General features: G+C 44.0%; 1 protein-coding gene across 5 annotated transcripts in view; it reads right to left on the bottom strand.

The window, feature by feature from the left end:
- Positions 1 to 20010, bottom strand: part of ZDHHC23 (zinc finger DHHC-type palmitoyltransferase 23) — a 226749-nt gene that overhangs the window by 93457 nt on the left and 113282 nt on the right. The gene's annotated exons all lie outside the window — the stretch shown is intronic.

Below are 20010 nucleotides of genomic sequence, written 5' to 3'. Positions count from 1 at the left end.
TGGAGCGCCGCGAAGATACTCGAACAGTAAATATAAGAGATGTTTGTTAATAGAGGTTCTTTGTGATTGAGGAACATCCTGAAACCTGATTCACAAAGAGAATGCCACAGGTCTGAGAAGCATAGTTGCATTTCACAGACTTGCAACAGGGCAAGATAGCACACAGATTCCCTAACAGAAAGAGGGTACCTGCATACTGTGGAGGTGTCACAGAACGAGTACAACTGCTGCACTCACTAACCTACTATCCATGCTCTACATTGGTGATAAAGGTCTTAGGCAGCAAGGAATTGTCCTCTTAACATGTATTTTGGCATATTCCACTCCTAATTAAGGGATGGGGCAAGAAAACGTATAGCAAAACTCAAGCACCGCCATGCCTTACAAAAGCAAGCAACGGTTACGTGTGATTACTATCTCCCTTCCACATTCATTAGTGGACTAAGTGTTCCATTTACATGAATGGTCTTAGGGCTGATGTTGTCCATGGCAACTAGGCTTCTACTCCTAGAATCCAGACTGTAGCTCTCTGGGACCTGGAGTGAGGGCTAGTTGGATAGGAGCTCAGCCTGGCCAGAGGTCGTGTATTTTTCCTGCTAAATTAAAAAAAGATTATGGAAATCTTCAGTGTCTTCTCATTTTAAAAAATGGTGACGAAGGTGGGGTAAGGAAGAAGTTTGGCAGACAGTAGACGATTTGTTGAGTAGTAGGCATAAAATTCGAAGAAGCAAGTGAAGCTGTTCAGGACCCCTGGTGAAGGTGAGGACTAAAAGTGCAGAGTGAAGATGTTAGGGTAAAATCTTAGATGTGTGCAAAGAAGGATCTGCACAACTATGTTAACATATGAGGACATGAAGAAGGCAGAAACATAAGCAAATTCTAGTATTTACGCAACTTAAGTCATTCGGAAGCAAGTGTCGGGACATGATCTATGTGGAGGACGGCAGTCACTGCAGAAAAAGTAAATGACGGTGGTGTAGGAGGAAATTTAAATTGTTTTGGTCAAAAGTAACTGGTATGAGGAACGGATCACTGAGTGTATGGAGATTTGAAAGTTGCCTTGTCAGGAATAACGCACCATAGACCGTAGAAGAGTTTGGCATGGTGTAGTGAGAAGGAGTAGAGGTGCAGCATTGGGTGAATGTACAGGACTGGAGCGCAGCGTGTGCTGACGCATCAGAGTTACGCACAAAGGGAAGAAAGGAAAGCCAGGGCGTTGCTGAGGATACTGTAGCAAAGTTGCCTCAGTAGGGTGTTGCTGCAGGGCACTGCCAAGGATACTGTAGCATTGTTGTCTCTGCAGGAAATGGTGGCGTGCCAAGCACCTACCTTCGGAAAAAAAAAAAACTCTGATGTGCACAGCATACAAGGAAGCATTGTGAAATTGGATGCACAGCTGATTATCGGAAAACCGCTGATCTGCGCAGCATCTACACATCTGGAATTAAGGTAGAGCGCATGGGGATATATCACTGATGCACACAGCATCGCGGTTACTCAAGTAAATTATCAGCGCATTGAAATAAAGATTACGCTGGTGCGCACAGCTTGTGAACTAATGCGAGTAATTTGGATACTAGATGCATAAAAAGGAGAAAAAAAAAACCTTACTGCAGAAATTAAGCGAGTACAAAACACTGTATTGCAAGTGTTTGGATATAAAGCGTGGGAAGCACTATTGTAAGTGGCTTAGATGAACAGTGAATTATACTGAATATTGGTTTTGGAAATATGGCTTTAAAGATATGGCATTACTGTCAATACCACCACCACCAACGTTTTTACAAGAGCCAGGTGAACTGATTATGATATGGGAAGATTGGAAAGAAGCTTTTGAGACTTATTTGGAGGCCACTGGAGGAGATATGTGTATGGAGAATACGAAAATGGAAATTCTTAAAACATTATTTAGTGGTTGAAGGGAGGAAAGTTTTAAAGACATTACCCATGTCAAGTACCAGTATCAGGAATGGAGAGGATGAGTCAGAGAATGAAGGAGAGGTATATGAGATTGCTATTAAGGCTTTGGAAGAAAATTCATGGAGAAAAACTAGTGTAGTAGTTGGAAGACATACGTTTTTTCCAGTGCACAAAGACAAGGTAAACCCATTGACCAATATATTGCAGTTTTAAGGTGTCTAGCAGTGTCATGTAAATGTAAGGCTCTCAAGCATGAAATAGTTAGAGATCAATTTGTTAACATGTTACAAGACATGAAAACTCAAGAAAAGTTATTGGGATTGAGTGATACTACATTAAACAAAACAACTGATGTGGCGAGACATATGAAAAATACATCCAGGTGTGTAAAGGAACTAGGTGGAAGCTTATTGGAAAAAAAGGAATGTGAGTAGGTAAATGAAGCTGTGGGTAAAAAGAAAATTAGAAACAAGGGCAATGAAAATGATATACAGAGGATGATAAGAATGAGCGAAAAGGAAAAAACTAAGGAGTGCTTCAGATGAGGAAGTACTAAACACTGCAGAGGCTGGTGAGTGCCCTGCTTCTAACAGCAAATGTTTAAAATGCAAAAAGTTAGGGCATTTAGTATGTAGAAAGTCTAATATGGGAAAATATAGGAACTCTGCAAACAGATGTGAGTCATCCTACCGGGAGGAGTTGGAAGAGAATGGAGGAGATGAGGTTGAAGTTTTAGCTGTAGGAGGAGAAGAATTACGGGTGGTGTGTGCACAATATGTAGGAATGGAAGAGGTATATTGTCTGCCAAAGTGTACAATAAGAATGAGTGTGAAAGATGTACAAGCATGGGAAAAATTGTGTTCATCTTTTATGTCAATTGACAAAAGAATGTGGAAGAATTTGGATGGGGTTGAACTAGAACCTGCAGATGTGGAACCTGGAGAATACTGCAGTTTTAAACCTCCAGTTGTAGGATAATTTTGGGCAAATTTAGAGTTCCAAGGAAGAATGGCCAAAAGGAAAGTTTATGTGGTAGAACAAGGAAGATCAGAGCTGGGGTGGAAAGATCAAAGTGTTTTGGGAATTGTGTTAAACACTAATCACCCCAAACAAGTGTTGTTGATGGAAGATCCGGAAGAAAATGAGTGGATAACAACATTTCTGAACTTATTTAAAAATGATTTGGGATGCCTCAAGAAATTTTAGCATCACATTGCTCTTAAGGAGGGTGTGAGGCCAAAAAAAAGTGCAGAATGTTCCAATTGCATTCAAGGGGTTGTTGAAGGAGGAATTACAGAAACTGCAAGTAAAGAGTGATTGAGCTCAATGAGGCTCAGTGGTTAGGTCTATTTGTAATCACAAGGAGGTCGAATGGAAAGATCTGCAGGTGTGGACTTGAGGAACCTGCATGACATATCTTGATTGATAGCCATCCTTTGCAGAGGATAGATGATAAGTTAATGAGTGTGAAAGGAGGAAAATATTTTACCACATTAGATTTGTTGAATGCTTGCCACCAGGTGCATTTATATAGAGTCTCTCGCCATTTGAAGTCTTTCATCACATCCAAAGGTACTTTTAGATTTGTTTGTATGCCCTTTGGGTTGGCCTCTGTATCTGCAGTGTTTCAATGAGTGCTGCAGGGTGTTTTGAAAGATGTGGAGAACATATTGGTATTCTAGGATGAAGTGGGAGCAAACAAGTGCACAATAGTACTCTAAAGAAAGTATTACACAAAATGGAAAATGCAGGATTAACAATAAGAAAAACTAAGTTTACATTTTGTACGAAAAGGTGGAATATTTAGGGCATACTTTGAAACAAGATGGAATAAGACCTAAATTGAACCTGGTAGAGTGAATAGAAAATGCACCCTCTCCACAGCACAAGGACCAACTAAGATAGTTTTTAGTCCTAGAAGAGTATTGCACAAAATTCGGAGACCATTTTGTGGATAAAGTTCAAATGTTGTGTGATTTAATGAAGAAAGGTATAGCATTCACATGGTCTGAAGCTTGTCAAGAAGCATTTGAAATAAGGCAATCTATTGTGAAAGCAGTGACTTTGAAACCATATGATCCTAATGACAGAACTATAAATGTGACAAATGCAAGACGTTATCAGGTTTGGGGTGGCTTTGCTACAGCAACAAGGAGGGAAAGAGAGAGTGGTAGCCTTTGCATCGCGCATGTTGAAAGGAGATGGGGATTAACTACTCCAGGACGGAGGACGCATTGGCGAGCTGGTAGGGGTATGACATTTTTGGATATTTGCATGGGCTACAGATTTTCTTTAGTGGATTTTTTTTCTACAGCAGGTATAAGTATAGCTACACATCGTATCACAAAGTGGCTGTACAGGTGTAATGCTATCTGTGTTTAACCACTGATTCCATCTTGACCACTGACTCCATTTTGTGCTTAGCTAAATGCAGTCACATCGGTGGTGCAGGTATTTTTCCACACACAGCCTGTTAACGTGTTTTCACTTTTCTCACCAGGGAAGGGAACATAACATGGGGATGCAATGCTGATAAGAGTGTACAAGGATGAGAATGTTAAAGCAGAGAAGGGTACGGCTCTGTCTTGGAAATACACCCTGTGATCTGGCCAATCCTTTGCGTGTTTTCCAACACTGACCAAGTACAGCCAAGCGCTTGAATTTCGCAACTTACTCGAAGGGAGAGGGAGGGGGTTACCAAAACCTTCCTCTTAAGTTTTTTTAAAGCATATAAGGTGGGGAAGCTTGGCGCTGAGGCAGAAGGAACTCATTTCTGAGGGTGGACGCACTGCTCAGGAAAATCAGAGTTCCCATTGGGGAAATTCCTCCTGCCTCAGCTGTTCAGAGTTCCACAGCTTGACACTGGCAAAGACACGGATGATGTTGGATTTGAACCCCATGGTGATGCATTTTTAATTCTTAATTATCTAGTTTTACTGTGTGCATGCATAAATGTATATAAATTCGTCATCCATATTCCTTGTTGATATATTGCATTTTCTCTGAGTACTATTATTCAACTGCTGTGATTATTTTAGGAGCTGCTGCATTCAAATTAAATGCTTGTGTTAATATTTTTTTATACTTATGTCTAAACCCTGGGAAGTGCCTTAATAAATTCATTACTCAGACTAAGAGTACTGCATTATTTGCATTCTTTAGCCTTGTTCTCTTAGTTTAGAGCAAAGCAGAACAACAGGTTAAAAGAACACTCATTTGAGATACAGCATGTGCCAGGGCTTGAAAACATCAAAGCTGACTGTATGTCAATATTGCCATTAGATAAAGAGACTGAAGTAGAAGAGGAGGAATGGATGGGTAGTGGAAATTTCAGATGTGTGCGGTGCCATAGAAAGAGATGAATGGAAAGAGGCAGTGCAGTCAGATCCGCAGTTAGTAAAATGAATGGAGGTTTTACTAGAAGCACGAAAATGGAAAATGGTTGGAGATTTGGAGACCTTCAAAAACATTTGCGAGGAAATGTCAGTTGCTGATGGAGTGATGATGAGAGAAGGACCCAGGACTTTAAGAGAGAAATTGTTGAAATTACTGCGTGAAGGGCACAGTGGTGTGACAGTCATGAAAAGGAAAGCACATGTTGATTTTTGGTGGTCAGGAACCGACAAATAGAAAGATTTGTGAGAGAATGTATTCCCTGTACAGTCAGCGATAAGTTACATGCTTTGCAGGAGTCTTTGATTTGTCCAACAAATTTACCAAAAAAAGCATGGAAGAAAGTAGCAATAGACATCTGTGGTCCATTTGAAAGTCTTGGAGTTTCAAATAGGTTTGCAATTGTTATGACGGATTATTATTTAAAATGGCCTGTAGTGGCATTTATGAGAGAGATGAGGACCAGCAATGTAATAGGTTTTTGTGAAGACATATTCAGGAAGGAAGGATGTCCAGCTGTAATGATTTGTGTTTTGACCACTGACTCCACGTTGCACTTAGCCCAGCAGCACACCATCACACTGGCAGCCACTAGCTCCGTTTTGATTACAGACTCCATTCTGTACCCGACTTAGTTTCGCCGCAACGTTAGAGGTGTGTTGGGTCTTAGGCCTTTGGCCTATGTGCTATTGAGTCTTGTGCTTGTTGACATATGAGCGAGCACAAGACTCAACGGAATGTCGGGGAATAGAATGTGGATGACGGGAGAGGGACAGTTGGAAGAGAAGCTGGTGTGGGAAGGCTGGTACTTGTATCGTCCTACTTAATTCAAATAAACTTACCTTGGAACAACGACTTTGTAAGGTTCAAGTATTTTTCCGTGCACAACATGTTATGCAATGTGTTTTTCGCTCATGTTTTTACTCTACGTGTATGCGGGTGCTTTCTCATCGAGGGCTAAGGCATAACATGGGGGAGTCAGAGAGATAAGGATGTGCTAGGATGATGTTTATGGTATGGAAGGATAAGTTACTTACCTGTAAATCCTAGTTCTCTTCCAGGGGTATCCTCATCAAAGTCATAAACATTGAATATTCCCGCCCTTGTGCGGGGACCCCGGAGCATATATATATAAAATACATACATATTATCATGTGTAAAACAGCAATGCAGGCTATAATCATAAATAGGCTAAAATGCTTTATTTCTATGCAAGTTTTTTTTTATTTTATTTTTTTATATATTATAAAATCACAATAGATCATAAATATCTACCTAAGCCCCCAAAAACTGGACTTAGGGAAGTAAACAGCAGTAAATAGCAGAGAAAAATAGAAAAAACTACATTGAAAAACAATGAAGCATTCTTAGCCAATAGGCTGCATGCAGGTTAACACAGGAGAACCATAAAAACTTTGGCACCGTGCCTTTAAGACCCTGAGCACCTCCAGTATCCCACCATGCCTCAGGGGTGAAGGGAAGGTGACAGTTGGTTCACAGTTAGGTCAGTACTTTTTTACGGTGACAATCTGTGTAACTGATTAGAAAAATAATCTGTCCTGCACTTCTAGGAGACTTGAGTCCGGGGAGGAGGGTGGGTTGTTTATGACTTTGATGAGGATACCCCTGGAAGAGAACTAGGATTTACAGGTAAGTAACTTATCCTTCTCTTCCAGGGGATCCTCATCAATAGTCATAAACATTGAATAGATTAGCAAGCCCATCCCTAAACCCTGCGGACTGTCTGAAAGAAGTGCAGGAAAGAATATATATTCATGCAAATAGATTTCTAAGAGAGGCCTGCCCCACCTGGGCATCCGCTCTTGCATCCGAGTCTAAACAGTAATGCTTAGTAAAGGTATGCACAGACTTCCATGTAGCAGCCTTACAAATCTCGGAAATTGGTACATTGTTAAGGAGGGCAGCAGTAGCCGCTTTTCCCCTTGTGGAATGCGCTTTTGGCCTAGCCAGTAATCGCTTATTAGCCAGTTGGTAAGAGTTAACAATACAAGACACAATCCATCTTGATATCGTTCGTTTAGACGCTGCCTCTCCTGTTCTTAAATGACCATAATTTAGAAACAAATGGTTAGATTGTCTAATCGGTTTTGTTTTGTCCAAATAGAATTTCAGCACTCTTTTCAAGTCTAAAGAATGCAATGCTTTCTCAGCCGGAGTCTCCGGATTGGGAAAGAAAGTCGGTAAAGATATAGTCTGATTGATATGGAATTCTGACACCACCTTCGGAAGGAAAGATGGGTGAGTTCGCAGAACCACTCTATTATCGTGAAAAACCGTGTACGGTTCTCTGCAAGACAGAGCCTGAATTTCGCTGACCCTCCTCGCTGAAGTAATGGCCACCAAAAAAGCCGTCTTCCACGTAAGGTGCTGTAAAGAGGCCTTGTGGATAGGTTCAAAGGGAGGGCCCATAAGCTTTGACAGGACTACATTCAGTTCCCATGGAGGAGAAGGTCTCCGAATGGGAGGAAAAACCTTTTTCAAGCCTTCTAAAAAATCCTTGACTACAGGTATCGTAAAGAAGGATTCCTGAGAAGGCGACTTACGATACGCTGTAATTGCAGACAAATGAACCTTAATAGAAGATACCTGCAGACCAGACTTCGCCAGATGAAGCAAATAGGACAGTATGACGTCCTCCTGAGCTCGTATGGGATTTATACCTTGTTGAGAGCACCAGATGTAAAATCTCTTCCACTTAAAAGCGTAAGAACGCCGCGTGGAAGGTCGTTTTGACTCTTTCAAGATGTTCATGCACTCCTGTGAGAGCCCTAGGTGCCCATACTGTAGGAATTCAGGAGCCATGCTGTCAAGCTCAGAGAGGGAAGGTTGGGATGTAGGATTCTGCCTTCCATTCTGCTCAGGAGATCCGGTCTGCACGGCAACCTCCTGTGAGGTTTTTCCGATAAGTTGAGTAGGTCCGTGTACCAGAATTGGCGGGGCCATTGTGGCGCTATCAGAATCATTCTGGTTCTGGAGTTGTAAAATTTGTTGATTACTGCCGGTATGAGGGGAATCGGTGGAAAGGCGTAGAGAAATGTCCCTGACCAGTTGATCAACAGGGCATTCCCTTGAGATCCCGGACGGCAGAACCTGGATGCGAAGTCTGGGCATTTCTTGTTTGTTTCGTCTGCAAAGAGATCCAACTGGGGTCGACCCCATTGACCGAAGATGTCCTCGACGACTTCGTCGTGTAGGACCCAGTCGTGCGCGTCTTCTAGATGTCTGCTCAGGAAATCTGCCTCTACGTTTTGCTGACCTGGCAGGTGTACCGCTGTGATAGACATTCCCCTGGCCAGGAGCCAATGCCATATCGTTTGGGATTCTCGAGACAGAGGTAGTGATCTTGTTCCTCCCTGTTTGTTCAGGTAATACATTGTGGTTGTATTGTCTGTCTGAATTAGGAGAGATTTCCCCTGAACCAATGGAGAGAAAGATTTGAGAGCCAGATGGACTGCTCTGAGCTCCAGTAGATTTATGTGATAGTTCTTTTCCTTGTCGGACCACAGACCCTGAGCTTGGAAGGAACCCAGATGAGCACCCCAACCCTGAAGAGACGCATCCGTTACCAGAATGTCGGCTGGAATTGACTGGTGAAACGGAGAACCTATCGACAGGTGAGGTCTGTGCATCCACCATTGTAGTGATTGAAAAGCCACTTCTGGTAGTCGAACTCTGTCCTCCCAGTGACCCGTCTTTTGGCTCCAATTGTTCTCTAATGCCTCCTGAAGGGGCCTCATGCGTAGCCTGGCATTCGGGACAATGAAGATGCATGAAGCCATGGAGCCCAGAAGCGATGTCACCTGACGAGCAGTAGGTGCATCGGCTGTTAATAGTTGTTGACACTTCCTGTGGATTGATAAAAGTCGTTCCTCCGAAGGATACACTGTTTGGAGCTCTGTGTTTAGTATCGCTCCCAGGTAGTGGAGGTTTTGTGTTGGAATCAGGGTTGACTTGTTGTGGTTGATTTGAAGACCTAGAGACTCGAAAGTTCTTAGTACGATGTCTCGATGTTCTCTCGCCTGATCCGGAGAGGAGGCCTTCACTAGCCAGTCGTCCAGGTAGGGGTAGACGAATATTTTTTGTCTTCGAAGATGTGCCGCTACCACTGCTACACATTTTGAAAAGACTCGGGGTGCAGACTTCAGGCCGAATGGAAGGACTCTGAATTGGTAGTGCTGTGACGCTATCTGGAAACGTAAAAATTTCCGATGTTTGGATGCTATTGGGATGTGAAAATATGCATCCTGTAGGTCGATGGAGCACATCCAGTCTCCCTGATGCAGTTGCGGGACAATCTGGTGAAGGGCTAGCATCCTGAACTTCTGTTTTCTTATGTACTTGTTCAGGAGCCGTAAGTCCAGAATTGGCCTGAAGAGGCCCTGCTGACCTTTTTTCGCCACCACAAAGTAACGGGAGTACACCCCTTTTCCTTTTTGTGCCGGAGGAACCTTTTCTACAGCCTTCTTTTGTAGGAGTGCGAGAACTTCCTTGCGTAGCAGGCTGAGATGAGAAGGAAAACCTCTTGCTGGCGGCAAGTGTGGAGGAGGTTTTTTGAAAAGGAGAGAATAGCCATGTTCGACAATATTGAGCACCCACTTGTCTTTTGTGATGGAGTGCCACTCGTGAAGATGATGCGTAACACTTCCCCCCACCGGAGTGGTGCACAGTGCTGAGGGAAGCAATGCCTCATTGCTTTGTTGGTGTCTTTGCTGTAGACTGTTGAGGTCTACTTGACCCTCGGTCTCTTGTGGGTCTACGTGCCTGAAACAGGGGACGTCCCTGTCGTTGTTGTGGCCTCTGAGACCAGTGAGGGGTTTGAACCCTCTGCTGGAATGGTCGTCTGTCGTACGGCCTGTACCTCCGCCTGAAGTCTTTCTTACGTTCCAGGCCCACTGCCCTCATCGTGTCCACTTCCGTTTTCATTCGGGCCATCTCTTCATCCGCGTGGGTACCGAACAACGAATTGCCGCTGAATGGGAGGTTTAAAATGCGTTGCTGTGCTTCCTGCTTTAGACCCGTGAGCCGTAGCCAGGAAGACCTCCTAGCGCAGATTCCGTGGCATACCCATGCGCAGCCAAATCCGCCCCGTCCGCCGCCGCGCTGATGACCTGGTTAGATACTAGGCCCCCTTCCTGCAAGATTTCCTGGAAGTCCTGTCTATCTTCCCTGGGCAACTTTTCTGTAAATCTGTGGAGTGAGTCCCACAGAGAGCGGTCATATCTGCCCAGAAGTGCTGAGGCGCTGGAGACCTTCATAGCAGATGCCGCCGTACCGCACATCTTTCTCCCCAGGGAGTCTAGGTGTCTGCTCTCCTTATCCGGGGGGACTGTGGAAGATGATGCCACAGAGTGTGTTTTTCTGGCTGCGGCTAAGATCACAGAGTCCGGTGGCGGATCCTTCCGCAGGAATAAAGGATCTTGCTCCGGAGCTTTGTATTTCTTTTGAATCCTAGCCGGGGCAGACTTGAGAGTGGCTGGAGACAGAAAAGTGTCCATAGTAGGTTGCAGCAAACCCGGTACTAGTGGCAGCAGTTTTCTCGAGACTGATCTGTGTTGTAGGGTCTCAAAGATAACTGAGGATGAGGTGGCCGGTTCCGGTACCTCAATATTTAGCTTCTGCGCTCCCCTTAGAAGAACCTCATTAAAAGTGGTGATATCATCCACCGGGGAAATCCTAGCAGGTGGAGAATCTGTGAGTGTGGGGGAGTAGCGCCCAACAGACGATCCTGAAGAAGACCAAGAAGGTGATCTTCTGCGTGGTGTTCGCGACCTGGTTCTCCTTCGGGAACGGGACCTGCTCCGAGAGGCTGTAGCAGAGTGTGCAGGTCTTGTGGTCGGCTGACGAGAAGCAGAACGAGCCCGTCCTGCTCTAGCTGTAGGCGATGGCGTTCTCGGTAATGAGGCAGTAGGAGAATACATCCTAGAGTATTGGGAATCCGGGGATGCTGCCGGTCTATTCAGGCTCTCTAACCATCTGGGTGATAGAGTGATGGGAGAAACATGCCCCGATGAGACCGCTCTGGAATGGGATGATGCACTCCTTATAGAGACCACCGGTGAGGGAGCTTTGTCCGCTGGCTCTACTGCCTGTGACACAGCTGAAGGTTGTGTCGACGTCGATTGTATCCTCGACGTCGAAGGTTGCGATGGCTGGTCTGTTCTCGACGTTGAATGTCTTGACGTCGAAGGCCTCGACGTTGAATGTCTTGACGCCGATCGACGATCGCGGGTCCTGGACCTACTCGCCGTCGTGTGTCTCGACGTTGAGTGGCGAGTGGTCGACGGCGGATGTTCATGCCGTCGTGGTGGTTTTGGTGTCGTGTTCTTCGACGCCAAGGGGTGAGACGTTCTCGACGGCGAACGGGAGCGCCGGAGATGGCTCGATGCCGAACGGCGGCCTGCCGTCGACGGAGATGTACCCCTGTGTCCATGCTTCGACGCTTTGTCCTTCGACGTCGGTCTGGTCACCGTCGACGGCGATCTATGCCGGTGAGACGGTGGTGCCGATGACGTCGATGGAGTACAAACAGGCACAATCCTACCTGTCGACGTCGATCGGGCCATTCCTTCTGTTGTAGGTCTGGGAAGTGAAGAGGATGTTGACTTTTTCCTCTCCTGAAGCCCATGTAGCCTGATCTTCTCTCTGTCTTTGAGAGTCCTCCTTGACATGTTCTTACAATACTTGCAGGTGTCAGGACAGTGACTCTGCGGCAGGCAGACAATACACAGAGAGTGTGGGTCTGACTGGGCTTTCTTCTTCCCACAAGAAGGACATTTTACAAAAAGAGATGGCATTTTCTGTCAAAAAAACTTCCCAACTCAGACAAAAGATGTTATCTGTCGAGTAAACAGGAAAAACACTATTTTTTAAGGATTTTTCTGAAGAAAAACTCAGAAAAACTGAGAGCTCAATGCTCCAGGATCCTCTCAGAAGAAGCCGGAAAAAAGAACTGACCTAACTGTGAACCAACTGTCACCTTCCCTTCACCCCTGAGGCATGGTGGGATACTGGAGGTGCTCAGGGTCTTAAAGGCACGGTGCCAAAGTTTTTATGGTTCTCCTGTGTTAACCTGCATGCAGCCTATTGGCTAAGAATGCTTCATTATTTTTCAATGTAGTTTTTTCTATTTTTCTCTGCTATTTACTGCTGTTTACTTCCCTAAGTCCAGTTTTTGGGGGCTTAGGTAGATATTTATGATCTATTGTGATTTTATAATATATAAAAAAAAAAAATTAAAAAAAAACTTGCATAGAAATAAAGCATTTTAGCCTATTTATGATTATAGCCTGCATTGCTGTTTTACACATGATAATATGTATGTATTTTATATATATATGCTCCGGGGTCCCCGCACAAGGGCGGGAATATTCAATGTTTATGACTATTGATGAGGATCCCCTGGAAGAGAATGGGACCGATTTGGTTTTGGAGAAGCACCTTGGGATCTTGGCCAGTTCCAATGTGTTCCTTTCGAAACTGACCTGAAGTAGCCAGCAACTTACAGAGCGAGAGGGGTTTTCTAGAATTCTCCTCTCTGGCTTGTTTAAGGTGTATAAGGGACCTAAACCAGCTTGGCCATGGAGTGAATCAGACCTCTGGCAGGATCAGGATGCTGATGCCTGTCATCTTTCCCTGGAGGGTAGCGCTCTCTCTCTCTTCACGGTGAACCCGGGGTTTGACAACCTGTTGCTGGCAGAAGAGATTAAGCGAATTCGGCTGTGCCCCATGGGGATGCATTTTTAATTCAATTCGGCTGTGCCCCATGGTGATGCATTTTTAATTCTTATCATCTGCTTTACATTGTGCTTGAATATATTGTATATATTTGCTGTTTATAGACTGAATCCGAATATTCTTTGTACATGTATTTATTTCACTGCTGTGACCATTTTAAAACGTGCACTTTCAGTTGTACACTCTTGACCTTTCGTAGCGAGCCTCATGGAGTGATTTAATAAATGTAATTCTTAGTCTAAGAGTTGCATACCAAGAGTTCCTTTCAGTGTGTGTGTTTTATCTTGGCCCGTAGTGCAGCAAAACACCAGCATATACTGTAAGTGGCAATGGACCACAATTAATTTCAGAAGAGTTTGAGTTCTTTAAAAAGTGGGGTATAAAGCATTACAAAGCACCATTATATCATCCCAGGGGAACTGGTATGGTTTCGAGCTTCAACCGCGTTTTGAGGGAAAAGCATTCAACTAGCCTTATCCAATAATTCCACGTGGAAATGTCAAATTAGTGATACGCTGTAGAATTATAGAGTCACTCCTCACTCAGCGACAGGGGAAACATCATTTCTGTTATTAAAAGGAAGAGTGCCATGCACAGTAGTAGTACCAGCTTGGATGGGAAGGTCTGGCCACAAGAGTGTTGATGAGCATAAATTGATTGAGAGGGTGGCGGATTACCAAAGGATGTATGAGGAAAGGCACAATGTTAAGGTCAAGAATAGTGGTATGAAGTATGAGACTGGTATGAGGACTAGAAAATGCACTGGAAACATAGTAAGAAAGGGAACTATGAACCTAAAGAAGTGAAAGGAAACATTTTGAAAGTGTCAGATGGTAAATGGTGGAATACCAGAAGGATGACGAGATGTAATGATCTAGAATAGAAAGAATGGATGAGAAGGGGAATACACAATTCTCTTTGAATAGTCACAAGGAGGATGGAGTGGAAGTGGGAGTAAGAGAATAGAGTGAACAAATAAAAGAGAAAACTCAGTTTTGAAAGATTACATATGTACTTAAAAGAACATGAAAAAAAGTTTGCCTTTTATTTGATGTATAATAACTGATGTATAAGTCTTATATCTATGAGATGTAATAGCATATATTGTTGTATTATGTCTTGTATTTAGAAGATGTAATAGCATAGTACCATGTACGTGTTTAAGTTAAGGAAAGGGGATGTGTTGTATTTACATGAATGGTCTTAGAGCTGATGTTGTCCATGGCATCTGGGCTTCTTCTAGAGCCCAGACTGTAGATCTCTGGGACCTGGAGTGAAGGTCAGTTGGATAGGAGCTTAGCCTGGCCAGGGGTCGTGTATCTTCAGCGTCTCCTCGTATTAAAACCAAGTCATCGTCAGAAAGAACTAGTGCTCTCCTACTCTAATTATAGTCCTTCTACAGCATTTTCTTTTCTTCTTGCTGACACAAAAATAGGAAAATAAGAACTTTCTCACAAAGATTTACTGACACTAGCATGCTTGAAGAGCACACCTTCTTATGTATCTTTTTCACCCTTCCCTCACATCACTAGAAAAACTAACCACGGCCAAAGCTAATATTAATTCGCTAGAAATGTCAAACTACATTTTGCTTAAAAGAAGCTGTTTTTCTAACTTATGTTAGTTCCCTCAGCTTTTATGTTCATTTTGGCACTTTATTCTGGGAAGTTTTATTCCTCTGTTTGTTTAACACGTGTACTTTACTGGGATACTTTTACAAAAGTTTTATCTGTAATATGTACAGCAAATTGTCTGATCTACAAAGGCAGATGATATGACTCTCAGTAATTTATCATTTCCCTTGCTATTGATGAGTGCGGTCTCTGTAAAGTGTTTTTAAAATGAACTATACAACAAAGGTCTACATAGTCCTTGTTCATGCAATGGATGCGTCATGAAAGCAAAAGGGACTAGAAAACAGGTCTGCTTATTCTAACATGAGCCATTCAGTATCTGCAGACTAACAAAATATGTGCTCAACTGTCACATTTTCTGAAGCTCATGTTAAGCGGACAGAGAAGCTCTTTAATGAGCACAGTAGCTAAAATGTGTCTATAGGAAGAAGCGGCCTTTCAAGGTTTGTCTTGAAGGAAGGACAAGAGATAACACAGCAGCAGGCTTCCGTACCCTTCCTAGAAAATGAAGAAAAATATTTTTCACTGTTCTGTACAGTATGGGAGCTGAACACTAGCTGACCCTTTCTCACTCCATATTTCACCATATACAAAACAACTATACAACATACTGGTGTTCTTTCTTTTCTTTAATTTACTTTATTCGGTGCAAAAAGGCCATAAAAGACATAAAATAAATAAATAACATACAGAATTTCCAGTCATAAAAATTTCTAAAAACACTGTTAATAAATTTTCCGAGCACCAAAAGCAGCATGTATAAAATTTAGCACAGCCTGGATTATGTCCATAGTTCCCAAATCATGTAAGTGGGAGTAAGCAAGTTGGCTAGTTCTAATACTGTTAGACTGAAATAGCGGACGTAAAAACCTTTTTCTTGGAGTAGTGTATAAAGTGCAAAAAAGCATAAAATGTAATGTACTTTGAGTTGTCTTTCCATCGCAGCGACAGGGAGGGAGGATCTTAAACCAGGTTCCAGCAACTGGGAATGCTACCAGATAATGTAGGGTATTTAGGCGTAGTCTTATGAGTAAAAACCTTTGTCGCTCATGATTAATGATGGTCAAGTACAGCTTCGGTTGAAGTTGTTGTGTCTCTAATTTTGTCCGTTGGCTCATTAAGCAAGAGACCGGGTCCATATCCTGATTTCTCTGCCAGAATATGTCTTTGACCTTCTTAATGTCCTGTCTTGTTAAGGTATGTGGTTTAAGGAAAAAATCTCCTAGTCCTAATGATAGGAGAGAAAGGTAAACATATCTAAGCCAGGGTATATCTAGAAATCGTGCATACTGGTGTTAAGAACTTAGGGGGTCATTACGACCCTGGCGGCCGGCGGTATGTTGGCGGTGTTCCGCCAGCAATTATGACCGTGGCGGAATTGCCACGGCCATACCGCCGGCCTCTCCACTTTCCCGCCAGGATTCCGCCTGGTGGTCATAATCCACAAGGCAGCGGTGCAAGCACCGTTGCCCTGGGGATTGAGTCCCCAACCACCGGCCTGTCCATGGCGGTACACACTGCCATGGAAAGGCCGGCGGTAAGGGGACTGGGTGTGCCCCTGCACTGCCCATGCACTTGGCATGGGCTGTGCAGGGGCCCCCAGGGATAGCCCCATCGCGCATTTCACTGCCCGAATTTCAGGCAGTGAAGTGCGCGACGGGTGCTACTGCACCCGCTGCACATCAGCATTGCCGCCGGCTCTATTACCAGACGGCTGCAATGCTGATGTGACATTTCCGCTGTGCCAGCAGACGGTAACACTGTTACCGTCCGCTGGCCCAGCGGAAATGTCATAATAGGGAGACAGAAACCGGCAATGGCGGTATTCTGTCTCCCGCGGCGGTCTTTTGAAAAGACCGCTGAGGTCGTAATGACCCCCTTAGTGTCATAGACTGACCGGTTGGTGGAGAGATGCTGAAATAAAGAGTTGCAACTTTAAGTCCGATGACACAAACGTAAGTAGGAAGGATTTATATAGCTTGGCATAAAATAGTCTAATTAATGAACATACACTATAAAATACCAATGCATGTTTGTGTACAGATTTAGAGATTCAGATTTAGCTCAATCACATCACCTGCAGATACAAGGATGTGGAATTCATATCCCGAAGCCTGGGATATATTTTTTGGGGCCGAGGGCAACACATTTTCGTGTTTACTTTGTCCTTGGGACAAGTAGGCCCATCCCCCTGCAGCACAAACCCTTTGGCTGACAGTTTACAGAGAAGGGAACTGTCTGCAGTTGAGGTAATGTGTGTGTTTATATGTTAATGCTGCTCGAACTCGCATTTATGGTTCATTAAGGAAAAGCCTTTATTATTAGGGTGAGCGCTGTAAACAAGCATTTTAAAGTCACACTGCACTACTGACAGTTCCAGTAAAAAATAAAAAATAAAAATGTACACACTTGTTTGAAACAATTTGAGGCTAATTATAATGCTCCCAGAATGCTTTCTGATTAGATGCAACTATTTGCAGAAGCTTGTAAGCAAGCGTGATGATTCTTTGCTTTCAAAACAAAATGTTCAGGTTTCTTTGAAGTGTCATTTAGTAAAATGTGTTGACACATGGTAGCATTTCCAAAAAAATATTCCTAATGAAGAATCAGTGTAACCCTTTTCAACAAGATTATGGGAAGCATGAAAATGAACAAGCACTGGGAAAGCCAACCAATCCGACATTTGTTCGAGTCTTTTGGTTTCATCAATGCGTGCCTTGTTTTGACATGGCTTTTGTAACACTTTATCATTGTGGGAGCTGCCAGGCCCTCATCACTGTAACGAACACTGGCAAAAAGCAAGAAAAGTTTTTTGGTCTCAAAGAGCATGCATTGCAACCAGTAGCATAACTAAGGCCCAACAGCCCTTGTGGTGGGCCAGAGGACCCCCTCAGTACAACACCTGCCCTGCCTGAGTGTAGAGGTGGGGTCCCCTCCAGTTTTGTTACACCACTGATTGCCACAGTAGTTCCTGGCACTGAACAAAACTACTTTGTGTGCCAATATGCTCCTTGTTTAAGAGCAGAATGCGATCATTCACAGTAAAGCCAACCAATAGATAGATAAAGCAAGAAACAGAAGATTAATGAAAACAGAATGTATTGGTTAACTACAGACCTAATTAGAGATCCAATTCTTAAAGAAAGTCATAAAAGCACACCCATGAAATATGTCTTTCAATTAGTGGCTTTCATGAATTCACAAGAACTTTCAAAAGTAGACCATGAAATCGTACTCCTAGAAATTAGTTGCGAACTGTATTTTAGCACGAGCAAATATGCATGTGTAGATATACTCATGTGAAAATCTATTGAGAGTTTACATATACACTTTCCCTCCAAACACTTTTTCCCCCCAACCCTGGAAGAACTTCTGTTTCTGCCACTATCAGAAGTAAATTTCCAACCTTTCATAGTATGAGAAAAGATTGGAGAAGAGCTCTTGGGGACACGCTGCTGCCACCGGCACCACACGGAAGGGAACTGTTGTATAAATGCAGGGAAACGCAGAGTCCAACATCTGTAGTTTAAGTCACAGTTACACGCCAACACCTCCAAGACCTCTGTCTGCCTCCCCGGTAATCTCCAACTGCCACCCTTCCAACCCACCACATTCCAATCCCAACACATTCTTTTAACTAATAACATTCTACATAAGCTCTACATTCTTAATAGGAACACATTACAGGAACACATTACATAACAGGGACTCTTGGTCCCAGACATTACCGCACCAGGAGTCGCTGACAGTGGGGGAGGAGCCTTACATCGCGATACAAAGTGCCAACAGGGCTCCTGCAGCGCAGCACTCACTGCTGCCACCGACACCACCAGGAAGGGGACACTTGGCCTCAGTAATCACCAATTCAGGAGGCGCTGACAGTGGGGGAGGAGCCTTACATTGCTCTACAAAGCACCAATAGGGCTTATGCAGCGTGGGACTCACTGCTGCCACCGACACCACCAGGAAAAGGACTCTTGGTCACAGTAATCACCATGCCAGGAGGTAGGGACAGTGGAGGAGGAGCCTGATAGATCGGGCTCTGAAGAACCAACATGGCTCCCACAGCGTGGGCCGCGCCCGGGCCAAAAGGCTTGCCCGTCCACACCCATCGGAGCCCAGAGGAGGCTGAGCCACCCCCCTAAGGCTTGCAGTCCTTATTAAAGGTACTGGTGGTTATAGACTAACAGGCCAGCACACCGTTGTGCTGGTGGTTTGCTTCACATATGTAGAGACTAACAACTGTTTGTTTCTGTAGTTTGTTTTCCTTTACCTTTCTCTCTTCTTAGTCTTTTTGACAAGTAATCACTTGGTATTGGTATTAAAAACCTGCTAAATAACTGGGAGTATCCCCCACGACATTCTGTACGAACAGGCATCTATATATTCCAGTTTCAAATGTGTTCAAGCGTGAAGGGCAAGGATAAGTAATAGAAAGCATCCTAACACAAAACCTATAGCCCCTCCTAAAACACACTCAACTATGCTGAAATATCTTTCAGGCGAGATGGGGGCTATATAAGCAAACATCTTGCGTGGAAGAAAGTCTGCTGACATGTGAAGACTGTTTGACTCCATCATCGCAGACTTGTTCTATTAATTCTGATCATGCCTGCCTTGATGATGTAACTGAAAAAACGATTAGTGATAAAGATAGTAATGGGTGCGTCCCATTTACTCCAGATACAATTTCAGTTTCTGACAGAGTCTCCATCTAAGCACACCAGAAAGCCTCGGACAACTGGTGGATATCGACCCAGTCAGAGGGAACCCCCAGGTTGAGAAGGGGAGTGAAATAAACCGCGGCATCGATCCGGTAGGCGCAGCGTCTAATTTTCCGACGCAAGACAGGAGCTTTGTAGAAGTTTCACTCGGGAAGTCGGGCTGCATAGTTCCTGTCAGCTGTGCTGAAATTCCTTGGTTGCAATGCAGGCTTCACGTCGATTTTGCCAGGTGGTGCGTCTATTTTCAATGCACAAGGAGTTTCCTGAAGAGATTAAGTCTTTTTGGCTCCAAGACTTCAGAAAACAGGGAGCAAGCTCCATCCAAGTCCTCGGAGAGCACTTTTGGGGAACGTAGAGTCCTTCTCAGCAAAGTCAGAGGCCAGCAGGGCAACGGCAGGGCAGCTGTCCTTCTCAGCAAAGTAGTCCAGATGAGTCCTTTGGGCAGTCAGGCCCACCAATAAGCAGGATTTTCTATTACCATTCTGGCCATACTAATTAAGACCTGGTTACCCCTTTCAGATCAGAATCTACCACTCAAAAACTATAGGAGAGCAGCCCTAATGGTAGTCCATGAAAGGAGCAGG

Source organism: Pleurodeles waltl, chromosome 8 (assembly GCF_031143425.1).
Source record: "Pleurodeles waltl isolate 20211129_DDA chromosome 8, aPleWal1.hap1.20221129, whole genome shotgun sequence".
Classification (NCBI taxonomy): domain Eukaryota; kingdom Metazoa; phylum Chordata; class Amphibia; order Caudata; family Salamandridae; genus Pleurodeles; species Pleurodeles waltl.
Note: the sequence above shows the minus strand (reverse complement) of the source record. Positions and strands in the feature narration are given on the sequence as shown.